Source organism: Epinephelus moara, chromosome 23, assembly GCF_006386435.1.
Source record: "Epinephelus moara isolate mb chromosome 23, YSFRI_EMoa_1.0, whole genome shotgun sequence".
Lineage (NCBI taxonomy): Eukaryota > Metazoa > Chordata > Actinopteri > Perciformes > Serranidae > Epinephelus > Epinephelus moara.
In genome coordinates, this window is record NC_065528.1 from 8,370,792 (window position 1) to 8,393,066 (window position 22,275).

General features: G+C 41.1%; 1 protein-coding gene across 10 annotated transcripts in view; it reads left to right on the forward strand.

Annotated features, from left to right (window-relative positions):
* The first annotated feature begins 7,024 nt into the window (after positions 1-7,024).
* Positions 7,025-22,275, forward strand: part of LOC126385205 (NXPE family member 3-like) — a 22,862-nt gene continuing 7,611 nt past the window's right edge. For 3 of the 10 annotated variants that reach the window (XM_050036803.1, XM_050036800.1, XM_050036810.1), the window contains exons 1-3: positions 7,026-7,170; positions 7,364-7,413; positions 7,719-7,817. The gene's annotated coding sequence lies outside the window, so the exon portion shown is untranslated. Of the gene's footprint in view, positions 7,171-7,363; positions 7,414-7,718; positions 7,818-8,359; positions 8,502-15,256; positions 15,275-22,275 lie in introns of those variants that run through there. The other 7 variants (XM_050036806.1, XM_050036807.1, XM_050036802.1 and 4 more) reach the window with 6 other exon arrangements.

Here is a 22,275-nt window from a genome sequence, read left to right on the forward strand (position 1 = left end):
TTCACTACTTTATTAAAACTGTTTCAAACTTTAACTCATTTAACTTTAACTCACTCGTCACGGCTGTGATTGTCATCGCCTCGTGCCTATACCGAATCACAGCCTTGACGATATACAGTACAACATCACTCCCTCTCATGTGTGCTTAAGTGTTGCATGGTATACTGGTACCAACGGTAGACCGCAGTACTAAAACACCACGGTACATATGATACCGTAATATTGGAATACCGTAGTACTACGGTACCTCACAGTATCACTACTGTGGGATAAGTTCAAAGTCCAATCACAAGAGGGTGAGTGTCCATGCGCCGTCCAATAACGCCGCGCGCTGGCCACCTGGCGCTCAATATGCTGCTGCAGTGGTTTGTTTTCCAGTGACATGTCAAGTATTAGCTGAGCTATTGAGTATCTTTGAGCAATGAAAGTTATTATTTATTTATTTTTACTTGTAGGCTAGATTTGTTTATATAGGCTATGCTACAGTGATTTGTTTTCCACAGAGCTCTACGGTGCGAGCATTTTACTCGCATTTGCGACTAAAAATAGTTTTGTGCGAGCAAAAGAAATCACTCAGGAGCACGCTGTGCGAGTACAGATTTCAACCAGCAGCAGAAACGAAAGGCGAATCCTGCCGGTTGTGGGTTGAACGGGGGTCACAATATGGCGGCCATAGTGCTCCGCGGTGCAAGATAACAGCTTACCGGCGACGGAGAAGCCCGGCTCCAGGTCCAATAATTTCCTCTTTGTTGGTGTCATGACTGCCCAGAAATACCTGAACAGCCGAGCCGTGGCGGCACACAGGTATGTGACGTGTCAGAGGAGAAACGAGTCGTTCACATTTCTCTCTTTGTGGCAGGTAACGGTCCACAAACCTCACCGCACTGAAGAGCCTGTTCTTAACTTATCAGGGAAGGAGGGTGGCTGGTTGATTTTTATTTTATTTATTTATTTTATTTTGATCCCCCCTATGTTAATCACTTATTGATGCTGTTTTTGAAGTATGAATAAGTCAATAAGTAATTTATTCCATTGAAATATCATTGATGTATTATAGAAAAGTGATTCATCTTTTCATAAATGACAAAAGGCACATTTGCCTAATTTTTGCTGTGGTATCGTGATACTACTCAGAACCGTGATACTTTCACTGGTATCGTACCATGAGTCCCAATTTTGGTACCGTGACAGCACTAATATACAGGATCACAGAAAGACACTGAGAAGTAATTCATCATTCAGTCCCCTTCCGACGCACCTGTTTGGAAATAGATGTGGGAAATATTCCTTTGCTCTGAGCATCTTAAGTCTACCAGAGAGGAAAAGTTAATATTGACAATATGGCGGCACGGTGGTGCAGTGGCTAACATTGTTGCCTCACAGCAAGAGGGCTCCTGGTTTGAGCCCAGGGTGGGGGGTTCGAACCAGGTGTGGGGGATTCAAACCTAGGGTGGGAGAGCCCTCCTGTGTGGAGTTAGTTAGCTTCAGCCTCTACAGTTTGGTTATAAAAACTAAAGTCTGGGTTCTTTACCCTGTTGGTAGTGTATCCCATCATGCAGCAGCTTTTAGACACTTTTCTGCTGTTTGCTAGCAGACGGAAAACAAGGAGGCATCTTCACTCGTTACAAAGTCAGTGGAAATTGATGCATTGTTTTCCCCTCAGGTGGGGGTGGGACTTTAATGTGCTGTGTCTCGATCACTTCCAGCAACACTGTTGTTATTGAACATGCACTCAGTGTTTCTAGTAAGGATGCATTCAAGACACTTCGCTGTCCTGAAACAGTTAGCTAATAAACAGCAGCAATCTTGTTTTTATGGGGGTTTTTTAAATAATGGAATGTTGTGTCCAAATGTTGAAATTATGATATTTTTTTATATGTTTAATAAAAAATACCAATTAAAATATAATTTAACATAGTTCCAATACAGAGCATGGGGCTGATGAGTTGCACAGTGACTTAATAGCTGTTGCTAATTTACAACTCTTGTCCCTAGGTGGGCTTTTACACGTAGACCTACAGTGTTGTTAAAAATATACAGGTTAAAACATCATAAAACCACAATACACTATAGACTCGGAAGGCACAATAAAATACACACTACAGTGCATATACCACAGTATACACACCACAATACAAACACCACAGCATATCCCAGAATACATCTTCTACAATAGACATCCCACTTAACACATACCACAGTACATAATGTACACATACCACAATAAACCAAAGCACTTACACTGATAACCCTTAATGGTTTGAGTGCATTCAGCTAAGAGTGGCTGCAGCTCTGGTTTGCTTTTAACTAGCATTTGATCTTTGTTGTGAATTCAAAGTGGTAAGCAGTTTGATTTGACTTGGTAATGTATTCCAGAGGTCTAAGCAAATCAAATATCTGGCGTTGCTGCGTTTCCTGGTCCCAACTTTCCAGCTTATGGCAGCCTCCATGTGTCAGGTTCTGAAGAAACAAGATGTGATGAACTACTGGAAAGTGGCAGAGTTTGTCTCTTCAGTGATGAACTACTGGAAAGTGGCAGAGTTTGTCTCTTCAGTGACGGACATGGTCCCAGAGCTGTTAATGTACAAGCACAGGATGCAGCTTAACCTGGGGTTAAGAGCCAGGGTGGGTACCAGTGGAGGACACAAGGCATTCATAGCTAATGTGGTATTTTTTAAGATGGAGGCAATTACAGACAGTGAAGGACAGCTCATGATGTGTGAACTGTATTGTGAAAACATGAGTATTGTGTTACAATATTTGTTTTCTCTCCTCATCAGTATATTCTTGGGCTGTGCCGAAGTAAAAACCACAACACCCCACCGTGGTAAGTGTCAACAGTCTAGATTAGTCAATTTTGTTTCCGACACCACTTTTAAAATTCCAACAAGTTGTGTAACAATTCTTGTCACTAAGTGGACCACCCATGCCAGGAATCTTGGTGTCATTTTTGACTGTGTTCTCAACAAACAAAGTAACACTGTGGTGAAGGGCTGGTATTTCCAATTAAGAAACATTGCAAAACTCCATCCCCATCCCCTCTCACAATGACATGAAAACTGTAACCACTGCATTTATCTCCTCAAGGCTTGACTGTTGCAACTCTCTGTACATGGGTGTTGGCCAGTCATCTTTGTCTCGCCCACAGCTTACTGGTGCCAGAAAAAGAGACAGCATAACACCAGTGCTAGTATCCCTGCACTGGCTGCCTGTCAAATACAGGACAGATTTTAAGTATTTTTTATTTGTTTTTAAAGCCACACATGGGCTGGCAACCCAGTACATTGCTGAACTTATCTGCCTCTACTCCGGCGCCCGACCTCATAGATCCTCCACACTCTGTTTTTTAAGACAAATCTTAAAATGTATGTTTTTTCAATGGCCTTTGGTTGTTTGTAATGGTTTTGATATTTTAGTATTTTAGAATCTTTTTGTATGCAATTGTTGTTACCAGTGTTATTCTGTTTTATATTTGTGTACATGTTAGATGGCTGTATATTTGTGTCATTATTTTAATTTGTATTGCACTTTGGTCAGCTGCAGTTGTTTTAAAATGTGCTATATAAATTAACTTGATTTGATTTAAAGAGGCAACAGATAGCATCTTTTCCAAAATATATCATGATGAAAATAATGTGGGTTGCACAGGGTAGTGGCCACAGTAAAATCAGACTATCAGCGTTTACATAAGTTACTTAGTGGCTTTGCAATCTTTGCAATAAGCTTCTGCCACCGGTGCCGAAATTTCACGGAAAAAATTTTCTTTTATGGCAGGAAACGCATCATGTATTGCGAAATTGGTCGGTCAGTCAATCAGGGACTGGATGTATTGCGAAATTGGTCGGTCAGTCAATCAGGGACTGGAGTGGGTCCTTATGAGGAGCCGGGCATGAGATAGTTGAGTCATGAGCACAATGGCAGACGGACAAAGTTTGGAGACAAGTGAAAAAACAGCCTAGCAAAAGAAAACAAGCTCCTCTGTCTGAGGAGGCAAAGAAGAGCAAAAAGGAGAGTGATAAAAGAAGAGGAAAAACAAGAGTAAACCTCAGTCAGGCGTTCAAGAGATGGAGGGAGCTCCGTGACCAAAAAGGCTTCAAAACCGATGTCAAGCTGGCTTTCTATTCTAATGGATCAGTAAGAAACACGGCTAAATGTTAGCTAGACGAGAGAGGACTCTACTGTACTGGCTGCTAGTTAACTCCTAGCTGGCCAGCATCGCAAATCGCTGCAACCAGGGACCGGGTAGCGAGTGTTGGTTGGCTGACATCCTCGTTGCCATTCTATGGCAGCCCTCGGACAGTGATACCCCCCTCCCTTCCATCTGTTCTCTTCTCACGGAGGCAGCTATCGACGGACATCGCCCAGCTAAGTGAACACTGGACTCTGTTTCCCATTCAATTTGAGCTCCAACCGGCCGCATCGTTTCCATACGGTACCGTTTATTCTAGAATCGGGACTGTTTACATGTGCATATTGGTATAATTCCACGTGTCTACTGTTGTTTGTACTGATACTGTACATATTGGTATAATTTACTGTGAGTTGTTTGTACTGGTACTGTGCATTCTGTTAAAATTATTTGCATTACTATTTGTTTTTTCTTCTGATACATCTGATAATTGTTGCTCGGTCTCTTTACTCATTTATTTGATAGTGTCCACACACCTTCTCATTCTACATATACATAGAGGTATACTGGTGGCTTTACAGCCTACATTTTATTTAATTTAGAGAGTCTGATAGAGTCATATTATTGATTATCTCTGATCCCCACGGTTTTTTGAACTGCGTTAGATATTCTTTTATACTTTGGAAGTTTGTATAAAGACTTCTGCTGTTAAAATGAATGATAGATATCCCATGTTCAACAGTAATATTTTTGTTAAACTGCTTCTCTGTATAATAACAGCAACTGGTGTTAATGTTCTTAAAAAGATTATGTTCCGGATCTATAACCTGTTCATATTCTGTTAAGTTTTGGTCCAAGTTAAGACATCCAATGTACCGAAAATCATTTATGTTATCGGACATGTTTGTGATAAGGGTGAGAACAAAACATAAAGAAAGAAATGAAAATACAAAAATAACATAAAAGAAATAAAACTACTTGTTCACTATGTGTTCAGAGTCATGAACATGGCTCCTGGACTTGATCTAATGGTTGCACAAATTATCAAGCTGCTCAGTGCTCCTAATACACATTACTTTGGCCTGTTCGGGATTCCCGTTCAATTTGACAAACATTTTGCAATTTGCAGTCCATGTGGACTGGATTTTTCCCTTCTTTCTCAGGAACCTTGCTTGTTTTGCTATATCAGCATTTGCTTTGGTGAGATGCTCATTAATATAGACATTTGTGCCCTTTAACTTACTGCCCTGCTTGAGAAGATCAATTTTGTTCTTTCTGTTGGCAAAGTGGACTATGACAACATGTCTGACTTTCTGGTTCTTTGTTGGTATAGTGTGACATGCTTCAATGTCGTCTCTGTTTACAGAGATATCATTGTCATGAAGGAAAGATGTTACCTGTGCCTCCGTTGAGTCATCATGTTCATCACTGTCCTGTTGTTGTACTCCTTTCGGGGCCTTGGCATAAGATTGTGGCTTGATCGTCATACCGGTTATAATGACATCATTCATTCTCGATACACGGTTCTCCAAGAACTTAATCTTGTTCGTTTGCTCCTCGTTCTGTTTCTTGAGTTCTTTAATTTCATTCATCAGATTTATTATTGTATGTTGCTGGTTGGCTATTTTTGCCATTTCATCAGACATCATGTTCACTGCATTTTTTAAGTCTTCAATGTCTTTCTTAATTTCTTTAGTGGCCATCTTGCCACCAAAAACAACAATTTCACAAGCCACACTGCTACTGCCAGCTAGGTCGCTGACTGTTTTACCTGCTGCAGGGTAGCTGCTCCTTGGCCTGGTGGTGGCTGCTACAGGGTCCTATGGTAGCTGCTGCTGGGCCTGGATGTAGCTGCTCCTCGGCCTGGTGGTGGCTGCTACAGGGCCCTATGGTAGCTGCTGCTGGGCCTGGATGTAGCTGCTCCTCGGCCTGGTGGTGGCTGCTACAGGGCCCGGTGGTAGCTGCTGCTGGGCCTGGATGTAGCTAATCCTGGGTAACCAGTAGTAGCTGGTAGCTGGCTACTGGAGCCTTTGCCTGGCCTGGGTGCTCCGAGATCCTGGAGTCCAGTTTCTTTCCCAATAAATTTGTTTGTAGTTGCAAATTCCACTCTTGTGTAGTGTAAGGCCACACTAACCACAAGTGATGTGACTTTGATGGAAGAAATACATAGGATTCTTTAGATTTCAGTCAGATTGTAGAGATATCAGTCAGCTGCTGCTCAGTGCTGCTGCTCCAAGTGTCAAAAACAGCAGTTCTTTGAACAACCATTAGTGGCTGGCACCTCTGTAGTTCATTTCCCCCTACATGACAACTGTACGGGGAATGATTTTTCATGTAATAATGAATTTTGATGTGACTCTCCTGTTTATATCATATTACAGCTATGTAAGTTATGCATACCTAAGGGCGTGGCTGCTTATATTGACAGGCTGTCTGCTGATAGTGTCCTCGACCTCTCAGTCAGCTCCACCCTCATGCCCAAATATGGTCACTTCTGACTCCAAAAAACCAAGATAACGATGACCAAGCCTCAAAACAGGAGTTCACAAACCATGGGTGATGGCATGGTGGCTATGTCCATTATTTTACAGTCTATGCCTTTTACAGCTAAACAGTACACTAAAATATGTTTCTGAAAACATTTGAGGTGGGCAATAGGCGATGCAGTAACAGAATGCGATAAAAAGCATTTTTCACAAAAGTTACCAACTGCAGCTTTAAAGAATAACCCCTGGTGCTTCTATACCATATCGGCACTTGCTGAACCCGACAGCCATCTGCAAGTCAATGATAAGGTCTGATCATGATCTAGAGAATGCAGAGGTTCAGAGCAGTGAGTGTCCCTCCTCTGAGCCTGAAGACGCAGTACTGGAACTGGACAGTTAAGTTATTTCCCTGGTGAAGGTCCGCACAAATGGACACAAACACAAACCGACCATGAAGATCCAGCTGCTACATTGACAGAAGCGCATGGCCACTAAAAGAAGGAAGGAGATAACCAAGGCCAACCCTCCAGAGCTGAAGCCTTTTCCCTTCAACTGGTAAAACCATCTATCCTCATTCTTGTCTCACAAGTGGTTTCCTTCATTTCTGTATTTATTACTCTGGTTTTATTACTGGTTTAGTACACAGAAAATAATGCACTATACTATGTTCAGTTGAATAAATGGTGGCTGTGGAGGGACATCTGGCAAATCAAGCCCCTCATGTTTATTTTTACTTTCTCTTTAACAGTGCTAAGCACTGTGAGTCACCCATGGTCTCTTTAAAGGACAGTGATGAGAGTGAGTATTTAAATATAATTTACATGATCTTTTTCACCAAAATTGCATAACCAGAGAGAAAAGAGAGCTTAGACACTAGAATTTCCATGCTATTCCAAAAACTAATTTTTATATCATTTCATTTTATTTATTATTAACAACTGTGCCTGTAAAAGAAGCTCACCATATAGGGGAAGTTCTTTTGCAGCATGGGAGTGTCTGAGAAGATAAGGCAACAACATGACCACACCATGCTCCATTTTAGCTGTGACAGTTATTCATGCTTCAGTGCTGTCTGGGGTCACCACCCGCAAATTCATTTTCAGGAAGTCAAGCAAGCAGAATAAACTTCCTGCACATACATAACATGCCGGATCACAAGAAGATTTCATCACTGTGATCTCTCCAAATGATTCTCTGCAGAGGTAAGACACTTGATATGCTTAAATAAAGTGTATTTGAAGTTTACCATTGAGGTACTTGTATTTTACTTTTACTTTACTTACTGTTTCCATCTCATGCTACTTAATACTTCTGCTCCACTACATTTCAGAGCGAAATATTGTACCTCATACTGTTGCATTTATTTGACTGTAGGTAGTGGAAACTTTGTCGATTAAGATTTACATATAGTTAAAAACAGGATCAGTTTATAAAATAACATGGACGTGTTATTTCAACTCAGCTGAGGCTCTTTGAAATCAGGTGACAGCGCTCTGTCATTGTTGAGCCTGGGCAATGCAGCAGGTCTGATACAAATATAACAATCCCTTCTAAGTGTAAGCACTGCTTAAGCTAAACTTACTGTGGGGTTCCCTTTCCTCCCTTACCTGAACATTAGGTGGGCACATAATCAAAAGGTTGATACTTCCCTCTTGTACCTATCTTTTCTGTCTTCTGAATACACCACAGAGCAGCATCTCTGTCAGGGACACCCCGATGATCAGTCACCCAAATGTTGAATGCTCTGACAGTTTCTGATGGATCCCAAGGGAATACCCAATTGTCCCTAGCGTCTAGAGTTCCACAGCTAGACCTCATTGGAGTTCACCTCTAGCCACCGTGGGAAGGGGGGTCTTACCTTTAGGCAGTGAGGAGGATCAAGCCAGGTGATGAAAAATTTAAAAAGAATCTTTCCCTTTCAGTTAAGTCCCACTGTCTTATTTCAACCAAGATTCAACAACACCTCTCTGTGTGTGATATAGAGTCAAATAGAAATCAAAGAGTAAAAATTAAAGGTTAAAAAATTGAAGTGACTTTTTAAACACAATGCGAAGCACTTCCTGTGAATATGACACACAGTACAGCTTTTGTAAGGTTTTCTGTTACACCAACCTCCTCATTTCCTCTGGAAAGTACCCACCTTATCTGTAACATATATGCACTATTATCAAGTCTCACAAATTTAGTCTTTTGCTAACTGCTAGGAGACAGTCAGTGTGCAAATAGTGCATGTTGGTGTTATCCAATGTCAAGTGGGGATCATGTGAGGAGATGATAAGATTATATGGAAACTAGTTTAGGCACATAAATAGCAGCTAGCCCATCATAATAATTGGGTGGCAGTAGCTCAGTCCTTAGGGACTTGGGTTGGGAACCAGAGGGTCAGCTGTTCAAGTCCCCGTCTGGACCAAAAAAATATGGAGTGTGGACTGGTAGCTAGAGAGGTGCCAGTTCACCTCCTGGGCACTGCCGAGGTGCCCTTGAGCAAGGCACCGAATCCCCCAACCGCTCGGAGCGCCTGTCATGGGCAGCCCAACTCTGACATCTCTCCACTTAGTGCATGTATAGGTCCTGTTTGTGCATGTGTGTGTTCGGACCTGTGTGTAATTGACAACAGAGTGAAAAAATTAAATTTCCCCTTGGGGATTAATAAAGTATATAAAATTAAATAAATAAATAAATAATAGGGTGCACTGGGGTTTGTAACTACCTTATGCCACTGTATACACCAATACAAATGATTACTCAAAATGCAACTGCTGATAAATCAGCAAATAGCATACTTCTATTTTTTTTATCTTACAGTTTTTGTTTTCTGTGGTATACTTCTCATTGTCTTGCAAAGCAAATATTTTATGTTTCATGCTACAGATGCAGTTAACTGCTCAGTCTTTCGGACTATGATTTCCATCATCCTTCACCACCACTCTTCATCAACATTTTCTAGAGCTATCTGCAATTTTATAGCAGGCTTCTTTTAGAGCCAGCATGGGCAAATGATCAGAGAACACAAACATATTCAGTAAGGCAAGGCAGGTTCATTCATATAGCATATTTTGGCAACAAGGCAATCAAAAGTGCTTTACATAAAAAAATCAAAAGCATTTAGACAAAGTGCAAACAAAACACATTATCAAAGGACGTTTGAATACAATTGAAATGTCATCAAAGAGCTAGAAAATATAATAAAATACAAGCATAGAAGTAACAGTGCCGTGTAAGACATTAATAAATAAAATGTAGAGGTAAACAGAGGAGTCCTCAGCCTCGATTTAAAAGAACTGAGAGTTGCAGGAACTGAGAGTTGCAGGAAACCAGTGTAAAAACCTCAAAACACGAGTGATGTAATCTACTTTGTTAGTCATAGTGAGGACTCAGGCTGTAGCGTAATGAATAAGCTGCAGCCATCTGATCATTTCTTTTTCTCGGTAAACCTGTGAAGACACTAGTGCAGTAGTCTACTGAAAATAAATGTATGAACAGGTTTTTCTCAAATCCTGCTGAGTCATAAGTGCTTTTATCCTTGATGTTTTTTGAGGTGATAGTAGGCTGACTTCGAAATTGTCTTAATGCGGCTGTTGAAATTCAGGTCTGAGTCAATGACTCCACCTAGATTTCTGGCTTGGTCTCTGGTTTGTAACATTGCCAGTTGAAGCTGAGCGCTCACTTTTGAAAGTTCCTCCTTGGCTCCTACCTCAGTTTTGTCTTTGTTTCACTGAAGAACATAGTGGCACATCCAACCATTGATTTGTGCGATTCACTAAGTCAGAGCTTGTATTGGACCATACCTCTCTGGTGATATGGTTATGTAAATTAATGTGTCCTCTGCATTACTATATATACTATATATAATTAACTGTATACACAAAGTAGTCCCTGTCCTTTAAGTAGTAATCAAACCAGTTTTGTACTTTGCCACAAAGTCCCACCCAGTTTTCCACTCGTACTAGTGATATGTGTGGTCAACCGTGTCAAATGCTGCACTGCGATATAGTAAAACTGAAACTGAAATTCTGCAACTGTCCACGTTTAAGTGGATGTCATTTAAAACCTTAACAGGAGCAGTCTCAGTGCTGTGGTGTAGCCAAAAACCTGACTGGAAGATATAAAACCAGAATTAGAAGACATTAAAATCAATTATTAAAGTTGATCGGATAAAATTGTGTCATGGAATTTGAATTGATTTTAGGTGGACACAGGCACAATACATATCCTGTACCTGATATGGAGGCACTGACTGTCTAATTTTCAGAATTTTGTCAGAGAAGAAGGAGCCAAATTTATTGGCTACTGACCAAAGGGTTTGTTATCCTGCCGACATTATTGATGTTTTGGCAATGATGTCAGAGAAGAAAAGTACCACGTTGCATTTCTCAGATCTAAATTATAATTATAATAATTATAATTATAATTATTTCTATTCGGACCAGCATGGCATTTCTCCATGGCGATCTTCTCTTATCAGAGATTGATTGCCTTAACCCTAGTGGATGCAATGGTATCATCAACAACATTTGTAATTTAGAACTGAAACGATGAAAGGTTGGGTGTGGAAAAAAAAAACAGAATAAATATTTTACGGGTGTTTTAAGTAATATGCCATTTTTGATTACATCTGTTTGAACATCTGTGTGTTCAAACAAATGTAATCAAAGAAGCAGCTGTGTTGAAGAATTTGTTGCATCTTTGCAGAAAGAATTGTCATACTGCCATGGCTACATGAGTCTGAACAGACATGGATGTAAACTGTAACTGCAACTTCACTGGTTGGCGGTGGCGTACAACTACAAGGCAGTTATTCTAGTGTTATACAGTCTATATTCCTGACTCTGTTCCTGCGTCAGGGATTCTGGCTGATGTCCTGTCTCTTCATGTGTCAAGCTTCCCGGCTGACATTTAGTTTGGTCCTGAGTCAGGGGTCCCAGCAGAGGTCTTGTCTGCTCCTTGTCTCCATTCAGCGGTCAGGCTGACACCTGTTTGTGGTCCCTAGTTGGTGGTCTGGCCAATACCTGCTTCTACTCCCCATTCAGTGGGTTACCATGTTGCAGCTGTCTTTCGTTCCTGTGCTGCTGCAATCCACTAAGGCTAAAGGCTCAGACACACTAAGCCGCCATTCGGCCGTTGGCCAAAGTCGGGCCATTGGTGAGCATCTGCTGCCCTTGTCAGTGCAGTCCCGCACCATTGGCCTTTGTTGGCACCAGTTGGCCTTTTTTTATTTTTTTTTTACACCAGTTCATCATGTTGAATCGTGTCAGCACAGCGGAGCTTGTCAGCGAATGAAATCACTCTGATTAACGGTTCAACTCAGCGCATGAGAAGAGAAATGGAAGTGAGGAATGTAAACAAAGAGCTAAAGTCGAGAGGGAGTAAGACCAAAACTAAATTATATGAGATAAGATTGTCTTTCTTTAGCCAATGAGCTGTTCAGCAGAAACATTTTGAGATGGTTTGTGTTATTGTTCACTTACACACAGTAAATGTGCTCTGTTCTTACAACATTGGATTGTGTTGTTAATGTGCTACCTTGCTAACCAGCGGCAAGATGGTCCTCTGGTTTTCCGTTTTTAAATGTTGATTACAGACAACCGCCATCTGCTGGTATGAAGGGGTATGTCCTCTCAGACAGGCACATGACATACGTGCTTGTTGGACTTCGGTTTGGTGTGTTCATGTGCACTTTTTGGTCAAGACATGGAGACGAGAGTTGACACAGGAGGGGGGCTCTCGTTGCCGCTAGTTCTCCTACATTGGTTCGGTGTGTCTGGGCCTTAAGAGCCCAGAGGTGCTCCTCCTGTCTTGTCATCCTCCCGGTCGTCCACCTGGTCTTTCTTCAGATGTGCTCCAATCATCTGGTCATACTCCTGCCTGTCCTCTAAAGCCTCCCTGGCATCCTGGTTGCCTTCCACACCTGCTCTGCCCATTGGCACTGTCTGGTTGCCCTCTTGAAAGGCTTAACTGACCTGTTGTGTCTGCCTGTTGTGCCCTGGGCTGTCCATCTGAGGTCTCCTCAAGCTTTCCTCTGGACCCTCTCACTGTGCTTGGTGTTCCAGAACTGCCTTGTGGGACGTCTAGGATCCATCCCTTGAAGTGGGGGCTGTCATGTCCCAGTCTACTATTGAAGGTTATTTTTGTCTTGTTTTTGTTCTATGATGTTATTTCCTGTTTTGTTACTCACCTCTTGTCTCATTTTTAGAAAACTTATATATATATACATATACTCACTTCCTGCCCTTTTGTGTTTCCCACTCGCAAAATTACTTACCTTGCCCTGACTGTTTCACCTGTCCCTCAGCCTCATTATCAGGTTTCACCCACCCCTTGTTATCTTTCCCTTCCTGTTGTATTTACTGTGGGTGTTCCCTTTTCTCTTCACCAGTTCATCTGTCCTGTTCTCAGTGAGCATTCTAGCCGTAAGTCCATGTTTCTTTCCTGACTAATCTCCAAGTGCTCTTGACTTTGTTCTGACTATAAATCTGCTTAATGTTTTAGAAACCTCTCCCTGATATTTTTGGACAGTTATCTGTATATTAAACTCTGTTTTTGCCAGGTAAAGACTTTCTATTCAAACCACTCTTTGTATTTCTGTGATTTTAAAACATCTTAAAACCACATAAATAGGATAATTAGAAATATCCAAAATGCCTTTCCACCTAATAAAGAGCCTCTATGTTTGGTGATACGTTTAAGGGAACAGGATCTCGCCTTTAAATACTTTATCTCATGGGCACTGTATCAAGTAGACTTTTAGTTTTTCAGGTAATAAAATCCTTAATTCTGCTGGCCTTTCCATTTGGGGGTTAAATGACGCAAGATTTTTGCTATATTATACTACAACTGAAATTGCCTTGAAGGGGCTTAGTTGTGAGTTGACAGCTGGCTCTAAATATTGACATACTCAAACAACTCTGTCTCTTCTGTTTCTTCATTTTCTTACCTGCCGTAGGTATTGTGCAAATGAGGCTGGCTTAGATATGATTATACCTCTTTCCTCTCTGAATCCACTTTGTCTACAGCACATCCAAGCCAACCTTCCTGACAATTTCTTTCTCTAAACTTCTCTTAACAATTACTCATATTCTCCTGGATCATCACATATTCTTTTCAGTCTGGTGAGTTGACTTAAAGGTAGACTTTTGAGGAGTGAAAGCTTTGGGCATGAAGAAGTATATTTCACTATGTAGACTTTGTGTGAAGGGAGGAATACAGGGCAGGATCTTTTGTTGTAACGTGTGTTGAGAAAAAGTATTTCTTAATGTGGATTTCAGGGCTGTAAAGTTACCATTTAGAAACTGAAAAAAATAATAGAGTGGGGATCATCCTTTCCAAGCAAAGGAATTATTGCCTTTTTGTATTTGATAGCATTTGGTGTATACCCAAGTAAAACTCTGTGCCATTTTAGTCTACATTGCAGTGAAAAAGGTGTTGAGGTATGGTATATCTTCAAATTGATGTAGTGTCAATATTTGTATAAAAAGACTCAAAATCTTAAGTGCACATGATCAGATCTGGATCAATTGTTGGGAGAAATGTTGATGCTTTTGTCGTAATATCTCCATCTAGAACACCTTTTCAAGTAATATTTACAACTCCCTGGGATATTTCTTGATTGGTTGACATTTCAACTTTTTACAAGAAGATGCATTTTCAAGTTGTCTTTATTGTCATAGCTGCACTTGTCCATGATGACAGTGGCATGCCAGAAGATGCTTCACAATAAGTAGTATGAATAAGGGCTTAAGAACTGTGTTTATGACTTAAGAACAGGCACAAAAAGGTTTTGCCAGGATAATCTTTCTAACTTTTTTTTTTAACCCGTGAAAACAGTTCGAAAAGTAAAAACCTTTTTAATATATTTATTTATTTGGTAGGATCATTTTTCTAAATTTGTTTTTCTATTACTCATTTCATCCACAAGAGCCTAAAGTGCGCCACTACTTCATGTTCTAAATAGGACTAAACATATTCATGTTTCACTTTCACTTGAGTTTTTATCTCTCCATGCACTCTAAACACAAGGTAAATATGTTGCATGTTAGCAAGTTATGTGCTTATTGTCATGCCCACCTTTTAGCTAGAAATGTATTTTTAAATTATTTTAAAATTAAAAATTATTGGCTTAGATACATGTGACTGTTAGGGCAGCTCTGTCAATAGTACTGAAACTGGAGCCGGAGGAGATCCAAAGAGAAAGAGAGCTGCAAGCTGCATGTGCCCCTCCCTGCTGATTTTGACAGAGAACCATTAATATGTTAGAGAGAGAGAGAGAGAGAGAGAGAGAGAGAGAGAGAGAGAGAGAGAGAGAGAGAGAGAGAGCACTCTGCTAGTACTACATTCTTAAGTGAGTCTGATTAATAAATTAATTTTCTGATTTTGAAACAGTAGACTTATGTTGTTGTTATGTAGACTTTCTGGGGCTTTCGCATGGTTAAATAAATGAATTTTATTTTATAATAAAAAAAACTGCCCCCTCGTAATTTAGACAGCCCCCTTCGTCACTTTATCCTGGTGCCTGGCCTGCTGCTTCCGCACACTGATCAGCTCCGTATTTCCTTCCTGCCTTACAGACTGGAAGGGTGTGTAAACACACAACTATGTAGGACTGCAAGATCTCTGAGTGTGTTTTTTGACTTGCAAGAAGCTCTTATACTTATAAAAGCAGGTAGGCTCTATTTTTTTATTTCCCTTCCTCTTTGTCTTTTTTAAGATGGTACAACAGCTTTGTTTACTTGTTTATCTCTCGTGCATGTTGCTTAAAACAATAGTGCATTGCCTGTGCAGCTTTCTTGAAACAGCTCATACACAAAGAATACACAAACAATCTGAAATAATATTTAAAAAGACCCCAAGGGACTTAAAGATTATGCAACTCATTGGTATTCTACCTACTGTGTATTTCAACTTGTTTTTCAGAGGAAAATATCCAACATTTACCCGACAGAGACACTGGTTTCGTTGCAGATTCAAATTTTGGCCACAAAATATAATAATTAATGCATTATTATTCATCAAATTATCCAGCATTACGTTAAAATTTAAAGCTCTACCTCAAACAGATGTTTAGTAAATTTAAGTAAGTTGTGCTGACAATTCCTCTTTTTAACTCTTCTCTTTAAGTATAATTTGGAATGCAGGACCTTTACTGAGAAATCCTATAATATTCCTCTTAATACCTCCACAATTTCTGATTAGATGGACATGATAACACTTAAAACACATAACAGTACTCATCCCTACATTAGTAAATACATTTTTTCTAACCTGATATGAAGTCTCCACTGCACATGTGAGCATATTTGATGATCGCCTCCGTCCAGTCCTCTCATTTTATCGTATTTAACCATAATTGTCTTTGTTTTTGTTGATGGGCAGTGGCAGCTGTTATGCATGACTATTCCGGCACCCAATAACACAACAAGACAACATTTTGAAACTACTATGTAGCCTACTGCCCTGTGGTGGAGAGTCGTGTTTTGTCTTCAGCTAATAAAATGACGCCATTGCGGCGTCATTTTATTAGCTAAAAGGGTCTTTAGCTTACCAACATTCCCAGTTACAGAAAGGGTGCAAAGTAAAGCAGGGTCCCCAAATCCCTAAATCCATCCCTGTAAACTCACTTGGGTAACGCTGAGAAAAACAAAAAATAATACAATTTATTAATTTCCAAATAGGTGAATTAAGCCCCATTTCCACCAAGCAGTCCGGTGCGGTTCAGTTCAGTTTGGTACGCATTTTTTGCATTTCCAGTGGTAAAAGTTGTGGATGGTACCAGTGGAACGTTCCTTACTGTCCCCGTTTTTTAAACCTGCTTTGAAAGCCACGTGGTTAAAAAGTAGAGCATGAATTTAATTAGCTGACGTATTTCACAGGCTGTAACGCTATTAGTGTGTTAAGTGATAAGTTAGCATGGCTAAGAAAAAGACACCCCAGTCAGAAACACTGGTGAAATACACTTAGCAAGACATGCTCAACTCTCTGCAGAGCCCTGAAGCCCCACCCCCCACTGCTGCACAGAGCGATGTTTGCTTGTGTATTTAAAGTTTATTAATGTGAGTCCAAATTGCACCAGATCTGACACTGCACATCCTTGGATCCACAAGTGTAAAGCCAGAGTTGGGGACTAATGGAATAAATGTTACTAAGTTCCATATTTAAAATACTAAATACAAATAACCATATTCAGTTCATTGTTTAGTCCATGTGGATGTCTGTACCAAATTTGAAGAAATTCCCTCAAGGTGTTCTTGAGATTTTCTGTTTACGAAAATGACACGCATGCGAGGTCACGGTGACCTTGACCACCAAAATCTAATCAGTTCATCGTTGAGTCCAACTGCATGTGTGTACCAAATGTGAAGAAATTCCCTTAAGTTATTATTGACATATTGCGTTCACAAGAATAAGATCGCCAAGTTCACAGTAACCTTGACCCTTGACCTAGGACCATCAAAACCTAATCAGTTAATTGTTGAGTCTAAGTAGACAATTGTGCCAAACTTGAAAAAAATCCCTCAAGGCATTCTTGAGATATCGTGTTTATGAAAGACGTATGGACGTATGGACGGACGGACGGATGAACGGACAACCCAAAAATATAATGTCTCCGGCCACGGCTCTCAACAACTCGAAGGCATAAAAAAAGTTGTATTGACAGTGTATGACTGATTTTACTGTTCATCAGAGTTACAGCCTGTGAAAATAAATGTTGTCGTGTCTGGTTGTTTTGGCACACAGTGCTCTGAAGAAGAAGAAGTTGGAACAGTAATGCTACCTGTCTGTGTCCTAACTTTGAAGGTGTGTGCGTCCTGGATGGAGGGCAGGCTGGCACAAATGATTCTTTCTGCAGTCCTTACTTTCTGTTGTAGTATGTTCTGTTCTTTTTGGTGACTGATCCAAACCACACAGTGAGGGATGTGCAGAGAAAAAACTGTATTATTGTGGAGTAGAACCTGATCAGCAGCTCCTGAGGCAGGTTGAACTTCCTGAGCTAGTGTGTTGATGGTGCAGATGTTGGACATCCATTTATGTCCCAAGGAGATGATGAATCGCAGAAACCTAATGGTTTTCACAGCAGACACAGTATTGATCAGTATGGTGATGGATGGCACTGGTGGAGGCCTCATCCTTAAGTCCACTGTGTTAGCTGGGCACCACTTATGAGCCTAGGCCATGGTACAATAAAGTCCCCTTCTTGTTGGTTTGCTGTGCTTCCCATGGGGCCGAGCTGCTAAGACTACTGCGCTACCTCCTTGCCCACAGGATCACTCAGGACTCATCCACCTCCTTTTGACTGTGATCCTAACACCTCTACTGCTGGTCTCTCTCCAGAAAAAAGCGGATTATCACATTTTTAACACATCAGAGAATATTTACATAATGGCAAGGGGCTTTACCAGCACTCAGGTGGAGAAAACCTTCAAAGGTGGTGGAAGTCCAAAAAGGAAAAAAAAACCCTGCCTTTTCAGTAGATCACAATAATGTGCTTGATTTTATGGATGACTGCAAATGATTTTAACTAATATTAATGATTAAATGAGTTTAACATGATTGCTTACTAATAAGCTAAAATAAAGCAAAATCACAAGAAAGAAAAATAACAGAATTCCTCAGTAAAAGGACTGTCTCTTATCAAAAGAAACTAACATTTTTTAAAAAAAAAAAAAGCTCTCTCGTCTTATATACCAGGGAAATGAACGATGAAAACATCTTCATGTATGGTAAAAACACTCATACACACAAGGTTAATGTGCGGCATGCGGCTCTTGCAGTTCAGACATGTCAGCAGCATTTTCATGCCGCTACTTGTTTGTCTAACAGTCATCCAACACTTGGTACACACAGTTCTCAGGAAGAGGGAAGTGGCAAGACTGTTGGGAAACCTTGATATACCTCAGCAGATATGACTGTTTTGTCATCTGCATACCACAGGAGTTTAACTGCCGTCTTTTCTGAGGTGAAATCGATGTAGACGGCGAAGGGCGGTGAAGAGAGCACACTTTCCTGGGGGTTGCCTATGTCTATGGTCTCGGTGCTGGATGTGATTTTCCTCAGCCTCACCTAATGCCTGCGGTCTGTCAGGAAGTTTGTGACCCACTGACAAGTGGAGGCTAGGATAGTTAGCCAGGTGAGTTTTGTGAGAAGAATGTCTGGGATGATGATGTTAAACTCCGAGTTGAAGTCTATAGACAGGATCCTTGGGGACCCTGGGGAGTCGAGGTATTGCAGGATGTAGTGTAGTCCCACGGTAACGGTATCATCCACTGACCTGTTTGTCTGGTAGGCAAACTGCAGGGGGTCCGGCAGTTGTCCTGTGATGTCCTTCAGGTGGGTCAACACCAGTCTCTCAAATGATTTCACGACCACAGATGTCATGGCAACAGACCTGTAGGCATTTAATCCTGTGATGGAGGGTTTCTTTCAGACTGGAATGATTGTAGAGCGTTTAAAGGAGCTCCAGTGATCGGTTAAAGATGTGTGTGACAATGGGGGCCAGTTGGTCAACACATACTTTCAGGCAGGATTGAGACATGCCATCTGGGCCAGGTGCCTTCCTTGTCATCTGTCTGTGAAAGAGCCAGCACACATCCTCTTCACATCTTCAGTGCAGGTGGGGGGTCAGTGTGGAGAGGTTAGGGGGTGATAGGGGGTGCAGGTAGTTGTCTGATGTCAAAGCGGGTGAAGGGTGTGAAGGTGGGCTTATCAAATCTGCAGTAAAAACATTCAGGTCATTGGTCACTTGATAGTTCTCCACAGTGTGAGGAGAATGTTTCATGTGATGGGTAATGTCCTGGAGTGTCCTCCACATTGAGTGTGTTTACAAGGTCTTTAGTATGCCGGTTTTGATTGGGTTTTTTAAGTATCCCGCTTTTGTGTTTGTGCATGTAAACACCATATCCCGAATTCAGAAACCGGGTTATGCCCTTTTCCCGGTTTCAAGAAACCTGGTTTTGCCACCTGGAGTACTCCGATAGAAGCCGGGATACTGGAGCATGTATACGCCTTATCCCGGTCTCTGACGGCTGCCCGCCGCGTGCACAGATATACAAGCAACATGGCGGCCTTGTACTGCGTGGTGGCAGTGACAGCCGAATACCTATCAAAGTTGGTGTCGTATTCAATATTTGTTGTCGCTCTCTCCTCCCATTGCTGAAGATGAAGTGGATGAGCCATAGCTGTAATACAACGTGAGTATTTACTAACGCTAAGCCCGCTAGAATCTGTTGTAAACAAAAGACCTAAAAGACGAAACACACGCCTGCGCAGATAGGGTGCAGTGATCAGAAAACCGGTTATGGTATTTATCATGTACACAGGGATATGAATAACCGGGTTTCTCTGTTCCATGGAAACATCATATCCGGGATATGCTCAAAGCCGGGATAAGCCTCAAAACCGGGATACTAAAGACCTTGTAAACACAGTCATTGATGGCGGGTCATTTTTTGAAAACTTGTTTTTCAGCTATTCAGAGAAGCACCTCTTTACTTCTCTGATTGTCTGATCTCCTTTGTCAGCGAGTTTGTGGCCTGTTTGTACAGAAGTCTGTCCCCACCTCTGTGGGCGTCCTCCTTGGCCAAAGCTGCCTATGTTTTACTGTAAACCAGGGCTTATTGTTGTTGTATGTGCAGGAGGTTTTAGTCAGCACCCATTAGGGTTGAAATTCCATTTCTGACGATATTGCTGTAAGAACAACAACATACAAAAGTAACATCCAAAAAAAACAAACCTAGAATTACCACCCTGTGTTTGTGTGCCTCTGCGAACCAATCAAGTTGTTACAGGTTATATCCATGTCTGTGAAAACATGAATGAGTCACACACATCTTTCTCCCAGTTTCAAGGTGGACACCCAAGATTAGTGTCACCAATTCAGTATTTGACCCAATGACCCCCTTCTGTTTTTGAATTATGATATTGAATGATGGCTATGTGTTTTTGCATAACATTATGATGTCATTGTGAGACTGGCCTTTGACCTTTTGAATATATGCCATCACTTCATCATTTTATAGACATTTGTGTGAAATTCTGTCCTAATTTGCGTATGAACTCTTGAGTTATGGCTAAAAGTGCGTTTTGTGAGGTCACAGTGACCTTTGACCATTAAATTGTAAACAGTGTAATCTTGAGTCCAGTGCCAAATTTGAGGAAATTCCCTTAAGGCCTTACTGAGATATTGTATTTATGAGACTGCATACACGAGAATGGGATTGACCACCCAAAAACACAATGGCCCCTCATTTATCAAATAAATGCACAAAACAGCGCTGATCCAAGCACAAAAATTGTCTTACCATAGGGTTTGCCGTTGACTCACGAAACAATCTTATTTCCCAGTCACAGTGCAGGAATGATAGGGAGTTGATAAATGGAAACAATCTTCATTTACATATTCAGCTCCAGTATATTCTTGGTTTAAAGGCCTCGCCCCTAGAGTTTACCACATGGAGAGGCATAATACAGCCAAGAAGAAAAACTTCTCTGAGCTAGAAATGGAAATGCTGATGTCCCATGTCCAGTTTAACCAATTGTTTCTATTTTGCAGCCTGAAGAGAGACATAAAAGTCAAAAAAATGAAGTATAGAAAGAAAACTGCCGTGGTCAACAGTGTTGCAGCAGACAGTTGAAATTTGAAGGTAGAATATTTAATTTATCCATCCATGACATGTACAAACCTACAGCATGCATATTGATAATATGCATGATATAGCCAATAATATATGTCGCCTATATGTTACATAGTTCTGATATTGTTATAGTAGCCTATTCATATAAAAGCTTATTGCTGCGGAGTGTGTGGCCGCGCATATTGGGTCTGCTTCCTTTTCTGACATAACAAGTGGCAAAGGAGACATAGACGCACCACCTGTGTCTGAGCCGGACAAAGGTGTTAAAATTTAATAACCCACTAGGCTACTAGTGCTTAAATATTTACACTGCTGCAGAGTTAAGTTATTTATTTTTAATGATGTTTAATGATAATTGATCTAAACACGCTTTAGTTTGTCAGTGTTAAAATAAAATAAAATTAAAATTAAGTAAAGTGAAATAAAATAAAATAAAATAAGAGTAGTTTTAGATAAATTAAAGTCAGGCATCAGTGTTCATCCTTCTGTCAACCTGGAGCCAGCCCCACAGAGCCAGGCGACTGCCAGTTGTGATAGAGATTTTACATTTAAGTGATTAAAATGTAACTTCAGATACTTAGATGCCAGAATATAGTCTAATAACAATTATCTAATTTAGCCCCTGCTCCACAAGTCCACACTGACTCAAGCATGAATTCATTAGAATATGGAGGTCAGAGGTCAAGATCATTGTGACCTTGCATCTGTCTCATTCTTGTGAACATGATGGGCTCTAGTTTCCGGTGCGGCGCAGTGTGGCGCAGGGTGGTGAACCCCGTGCAGAGCTAGTTTCGAGCAGCGCAACCCGAGGTGCGCTCCGTTTGGTAGTTTGGCAGACCGAGGGGCGTTGAGATGGGTGTGGCGGCGCAGCAGTGGGAGGTGTCGACAGATCCAGCTTGGCGCAGTGACAGTTTCGTGCCAAAAGGCTTCACCGAAGGTGCGCTAAAAGCTCGCCAGCTGAAACCAGGTCTACTGTCAGCGCAGGCGGAGCGTAGCCGGTGTAAGCCGAAGTTTGGCTGACCGGCGGACAGTGCGC